The following is a 6,523-nucleotide window of genomic DNA, read 5'->3' on the forward strand; positions in this document are numbered from 1 at the left end:
TTGCAACGTTCTTCTTCTATAATAGTTAATGATTGTTTGTCCGCGCACATATGGCTGTAGTATAGCTTGACCCCGTCACGTCTCAACGAGTTTTGTTACTGGTCGGACCTGAAATTTAAATCATATGATGTGTCTCCCTATCTAAATGGAGATTCAGCAACATGTGCATGTATAATCAAAGCGTTTTATGTTAACTTGTAAAAAGTGTTTACATTTAAACATATTTTATGTCCATAAATCACGGTATACTAGTATTATGGATTAAAACAATGGTCGAGCATAGTCAAAAGTCGATAAATTATGTCCGAGGTCGGCGAAAATCGACTTCATAAATCCATAATCGATTGTCGCTATGTGCAGCAAAGGGAAGTAACCGCTGCATCGTGTTTAGACATGTATAAGTATTCTACCTATTTCAGAAGAAAATGAGATGAACAAAATATCAGTGATTTTTAAACATAACACAACTACAGCGTCAAGTAAATGTAATATTTCTAAAAGTGGCAAATTTACCAGTTCATTGACATAGCTATGTAATATGATACCTTTTGTTTTTGCTTTCAGGTACAGAATCATTACACGAATGTTGCACATTTTGTTTTAAACAGCCATGAAGTTTATCATGTTTGGTTTAAACAAAATAAACACTCGATAACATTGTCGACGTTTATCTTGATACATGTTTATATGTAATTACCATATATCAACCGCGATATATGTTTGATTGCTAATACGAAAAGATAACAACACTTGAGCTCCTTATTGCCCGTATGTGGTTCGATTGTCGGACACAAACTTAAATTTGATAGTTGCGTATAGTGCCCGTTCTTATCCGTCGCTCCATGCTCAATCATGGTGCCCAGTATGTGATTTAAGAATGTGAATACGTTGCAAGTGTCCCGGCTTTACCCTTCGCTCCAGGGTCCCTTAGTACCTTTACGTTTTACTGCTGCTTACCATCATGTGTACATGAAAAAGAGAAAATGTAACAATAATTAGGGGGTTCCGCCTTACCCGTCGCTCCATGCACCCTACCACTCGGGGTCACCCTAGGGGTTACGGATGCACGCCAGTTTGGCGGTCCCCTCCTTGTAGGAGACCTCCTTCACACCCGTCACCCCTTATGAGTGATTGGAGACCATTCCCCGGCGCTCCCGCTGTACTTTTCTTGTCACAGAGAAGGAATATTGGTTCTAACATTATGCCATAATTTTGGTCGTAATTAATGTTACTAAAACAGACAAAATTATTTTGTTTTAAATGCTGCTGAAAAAGTCACATGCATAATCAAGGACATTTTAATGTTGTGTAATGTTGTTGCTTTTTTAAAATCGGCAAATACAGCATATCCTCAAAACAAGCCTGGAATTATCGAAAAAAGCTAGTATGAGGCCGACAATACATTATTTTACATGAGTAAAATAATATTATATCGCTGTCTCAGCAGAGTTTAGCCGTTAAAAAATAGCGCATACTGTTTTCCCAGTTTATATTGTATATATTTAGCGTGTGATTGTCCCGTCATTATAACAAATACATATATTATATTCAAATTTTCTGTGGTTTACGTAATAGACAAACCCAGTAAATATCGCATTCGAAAAATGTGCAAAAACTGCGAAAGATGCATTTGTCGTAAGCGATGTGATACATCAGTTAGTAAAATTCAATATGTTGAACACAACGATATAAATGTTATGCAAGTTTTCGACAATATTTCTTGCAATGGTATCATCTGGTGTCTAGTCCTTTTAACAATGTTTCAGATCGTTCGAATATATATAAATAGAGATGTTCCTCGAGAGTTTCGAAGGGCGCTGCATTTAAAAATTATTTGCACTCTGTGCTTATGTTGAAACGATGCAACACAGCAACTTAACTTGAAACCCTAAACAGTTCTTTGAGCTTTTTCCAACGTCATTTATTTTGTTTAGGTCTAAAACGCAATAAAGCCCGTCAGTTCATTGTCTTATACATGAACAAAGTCCTAAGTACGTTGACCTTTAAGTACCTTTAACAACCCTATTTTTTATTGTCATTTTCAATAAAATATGCCACTAATACACAAAGCAGATTTTTCTTTTCTTAAACGGTTATATTCGCACTTAATAAGCGTATTACTGTCTGCCAGTAAGATGATAAAAAAAAATAGCGAAAGTAATCCTTCCACTTTTCCTAGAAAATGATTGATGTGGTATAATAAATAAAAGCCGGATTCTGTGTCGTTTGAAGTATTGCTAATAAGAGCTCTTTATCCGTCTTAATCATAGGAGTGTAAATATTAAAAATGCTTCAATATATGTTATAATTATTTTGAGCTCATTTGATAGATCATTACACAATAACATAGAATGAAAATAAGACACTTAATTCGTCAGTGATGGAAGTGTTGGTATTTTTGAACTTGTTTGGATAACCTTTACATACTAATAGTTTATTTCGTTCTTTACAAACAGGTTTCAATCGAAATTCTTTGTATTACTGGTACGAACGTTTTGTTTGAAAAATATATTTGTAACCTCACATTTCGATGCAGATCTTTTTTATACATCGCTGTAAATAATCAATACAAAAATATTTATCTTTTTATATATATATCTATTATCTGTGGAACATTATTAGGTTATCTTGTCAAACTAATGTTTTTAAACCGAACATTATTTACATTCTATTTGCTAAACCATTTAAGTCTCCCCAGATCAATGTTTTACACTTATACTATTTTATATTATCTTTATTTCCACCTAAATATTTCCATAATAAGAGCAAAATAATCTTCTTTATGCCATGGAGTGGCCCTCATTTCTTATTAGGCAGCATATGACGGCCCCGTTTTGGAATGCGGCCCGGATGAGGTAGAAATCCTCGTGCTTGAGTTCCGTCGGGTTGTACCTCCCCGCAAGCCCGCCTGTCATGTCCGTTTGCCTAGAATCCGTACTAAAAAGACTCGTACGAAACGTTTAATCTGTTAACACATAGAATTAACGAATAAAAATGGACAACTTAAAGGGGTTTAATATAGGTTGATGCCAAATTATTATTTTTAATATCTATGCATTATTGTGTTTAACTAATTTTACTTAAATGATCAAAACAAGAAAAAAATGATTTATGTAGAGATAAAAAATATTGGTAATAATTTGGGCGCTTTTTTAAACTGGATTATGTGTGGCCACTTTAAATTGAAAAAAAAAACACAATCTCTTTTCCTTTTATTTCAGCAACATCAGATATTAAGTGATTCGAACACAATTTTAAGTCCAAGGCCAGGACAGGAGGGGTAAAAGTCGTTAATCAAAATCATATTGTAAAGTAAACATTTTATAAATTGCATTTCCATGTTTTTACTTTAAAATATGCAAAATAACCAAAATAGAACAGCCATGGCAAATACCGCCATGACATTGCATCCGTCATTACTTTCACCAAAGAATTTTACAAAGAACAATAACACTTAAATTAACTTGTCTAATACTGACCCAATTTTACACCGAAAGCATAAAATATTTTATTTTTAATAAATCGGAAATACGACCCAATTTATTTTTCGCAATGTCTGTCAATCAGACTGACTGGTTGACATGAAAACTGATTTCCCCAGGTATCAATTGGGGCAATAAAACACGAGCGGTCTCCAAGCGGGAGGTAAAGTAACCCCCGGCCTCGTTATCTGAAATCTCTCTGTCAATGCCAGTATTTACCGAGAAAACATGGCTCTTTAATTGTTTTGTTTTTTTATTATTGACAACCAATCGCAGACCGGGCATTACTTGTATTGACGCAACCGTTACAATAATGTGTAATTTTGCGATCTATTGTTTGGGCGTCTATATTAGGAATATCATTTGAAACTGTAGGACTACTTTCATCCGCTTAACTCTTCCTGTAAATGATCATAATGTCACTGATGCGGACAACTATTTCTGAACCCGATCTTGGAATCTCATATGTAAACACTCCGTTGACAATAGGATCAAACGAGGCTAAACAGTCGTCAATAAATGACCTGTTTTCCTACATGTTCAATGATTCAGAACATAACAGAACAGAACATTTTTTAAAAACAAGCATGTACAGCTTATGATCATCGTAACATGTACAACCGCATTTTTTTTTTTTATAAATTAACATGATAACAAACAAATTATAACAGAGCAATAGCATCCATTTAAAGACTGTTATGTAAACCATATAGTCTCTTATCTGGGTTGACTTAATAGGACATATAGCCAGCTTGTGTAACAATGGCTACTTTTTAGGGGTTAAGAAGCGAACAAAAAAATAACATAGTCGGTCAAGAATGAAAATTACTAGATATATAATGATCTATTAATAGATCTATCCCATATTAATACAAAATGATATTAATCTCCAATGGCATTCAACGAACCACCAGTATCAGACCAGTCCCACATACACAGTATAGTAGAGTGTTGTTACAACACTGAATATGAAAACCGGACCTTGTTTAATGTTGTGCACACCTTAATTAATCACGTTCGTTACATTGTTTATTCAATTTTTCAAATCTCGGTTAATGGCCTGTGTGATCGATCGGCTTTCACTTTGTCTCAATTGTACGAGGAAAAAAAAACATTGCCGGAATGGTGTGAGCCATCCAAAATCCTAATCAATCCATCAATGAACCATTTCTAAATATCTGGCTTTGATAGTTGAAACGACTGAAAAGAAACCGTCAAAAGTAAGTAAAACAGTACCAAGTTCATCGGGGTACCTGTCACAAACCTTACTTGCATCTTACAAAATAAAAAAAAGATTATTAGCAACGCATACAGACACTTTTCAAACACGTTTTTAAACAGCAATGGAATGTTTGCTGAGTACTAATGAACACATAAAGAAACTACTGAAATGCGTATATGTTATGCATGCAATATATAAACATTGAATGCCATTTAATGCGTTTAATGACATTATCTAGAGAAAAACAATTAAAATTCAAAGTGGTTGTATAGTGTATAAAACAGAAAAAAATTATATTGAAATCGTTAGCGCGAAATAATGTAATTAGAAGACCAAATAACGCGCACGGTTTCAATGGTGAAGTATTGCAATCAGAATGTCTATTGCAGCGCACGGTTTCAACGATGAGATATTGCAACCAGATGGCCTATGGTAGCGCAATATTCCAATGGTGAGATCTTGAAAACTTGTTTGCATATTGTGGGAGACGGCTTCAACGGTGATATTTTGCAAACAGAAGGGTTATTGAAGCGCAATGGTGGGATCTTGCAATAAGAAGACCTATTGTAGCATACGGTGTCTACTGTGAGAAATTGCAATCGGAAAACCTATTGTAACACTCGATTTCACTAGTGCGGACATAGCATACGGACGGACATACAGACGCCTGGTGTATATCTTGGCAGGATCGGTAAAAAACTCTTAATATATTAGAAATAACACAGGTGTTGAATATTCAAAATTATTTTTCTTATTTATTGCATTTTTGTTGGATACTCATTGTCAAATGCGTTTAGATTGTGAAAATTAGTTAAACAATTGAGTCAAAGTGCAGGTGCTTTGTAGATCAGTATGTCCATTTTTACAGAGACCTCTCCACTATCATATTCAATAATATTACGATGTTTTATGAGAATAGTGGATAAAGGTTTCAGTCACAAAATATGAAAATGGGCGTTTTAAGAATTACATTTACAAATTGCATACCTCGGAATAGAACAGTAACATGCAAACATAAACTCAATTAAAAAAAAAACTTCCAATTTTATTTTGCCATTTAACATCAAAGAGATGAGCCCAAAACAGCCCAAACGAGGCCCACTATTTACTGCAGAAATTTAAAAAAGTATAATTTCATGTTTTAAAAAACGCAATTATTTTTGGCCATATCCAAGCAAACGAAAATTTGAGTAATACTCATTTCTTAGTGGTCAACAAATAAGTGCATATATGCTAAGAGCTTATATACAATGTCGTTGTATTTTAAGGTTGTGGTCGAGGGCTAACCATGTTGTTGTTGTTGCTGTTGTTGTTGTTGTTGTTGTTGTTGTTTTGTTTAAATGTAGCAAACCTGTATATAAGTATTTGCTGTAACCGTAAGAGGCCTTATTTGAGGTTGAAAACGAATATGAACAATAAGAGAGAAAATATAATGAAATAGTTATTAATAAGATACTATCTTAAAAAAATAAATAATTGGAACAACTGCATTCGAACGCAAGTTATCTCATCTAATTCTAACAACATTATTTCAGCGTATCTGTAAGAGTATTAACTATATTTATCTTGTTGTAATATCTGTATGAATCATGTTTAGAACGCCGAATTCCAGACTATTTTTGCCGGTATTCCGGATATCTAGGCTGGGGACGCCGGATTTCTGACCATTTCGAGCGATAATCCGGATTTCGAGGTAGGGAACGCTGGAATCCAGTTGTTGGAAAATAAAAATGGCATCCATTTGCAAATCACTCATCAATATGGAAGCATGCCAGAGATTCCTCGCGGGAGATGTCCTTACTTCATTTAGCCTATATTG

Source organism: Mya arenaria, chromosome 3, assembly GCF_026914265.1.
Source record: "Mya arenaria isolate MELC-2E11 chromosome 3, ASM2691426v1".
Classification (NCBI taxonomy): domain Eukaryota; kingdom Metazoa; phylum Mollusca; class Bivalvia; order Myida; family Myidae; genus Mya; species Mya arenaria.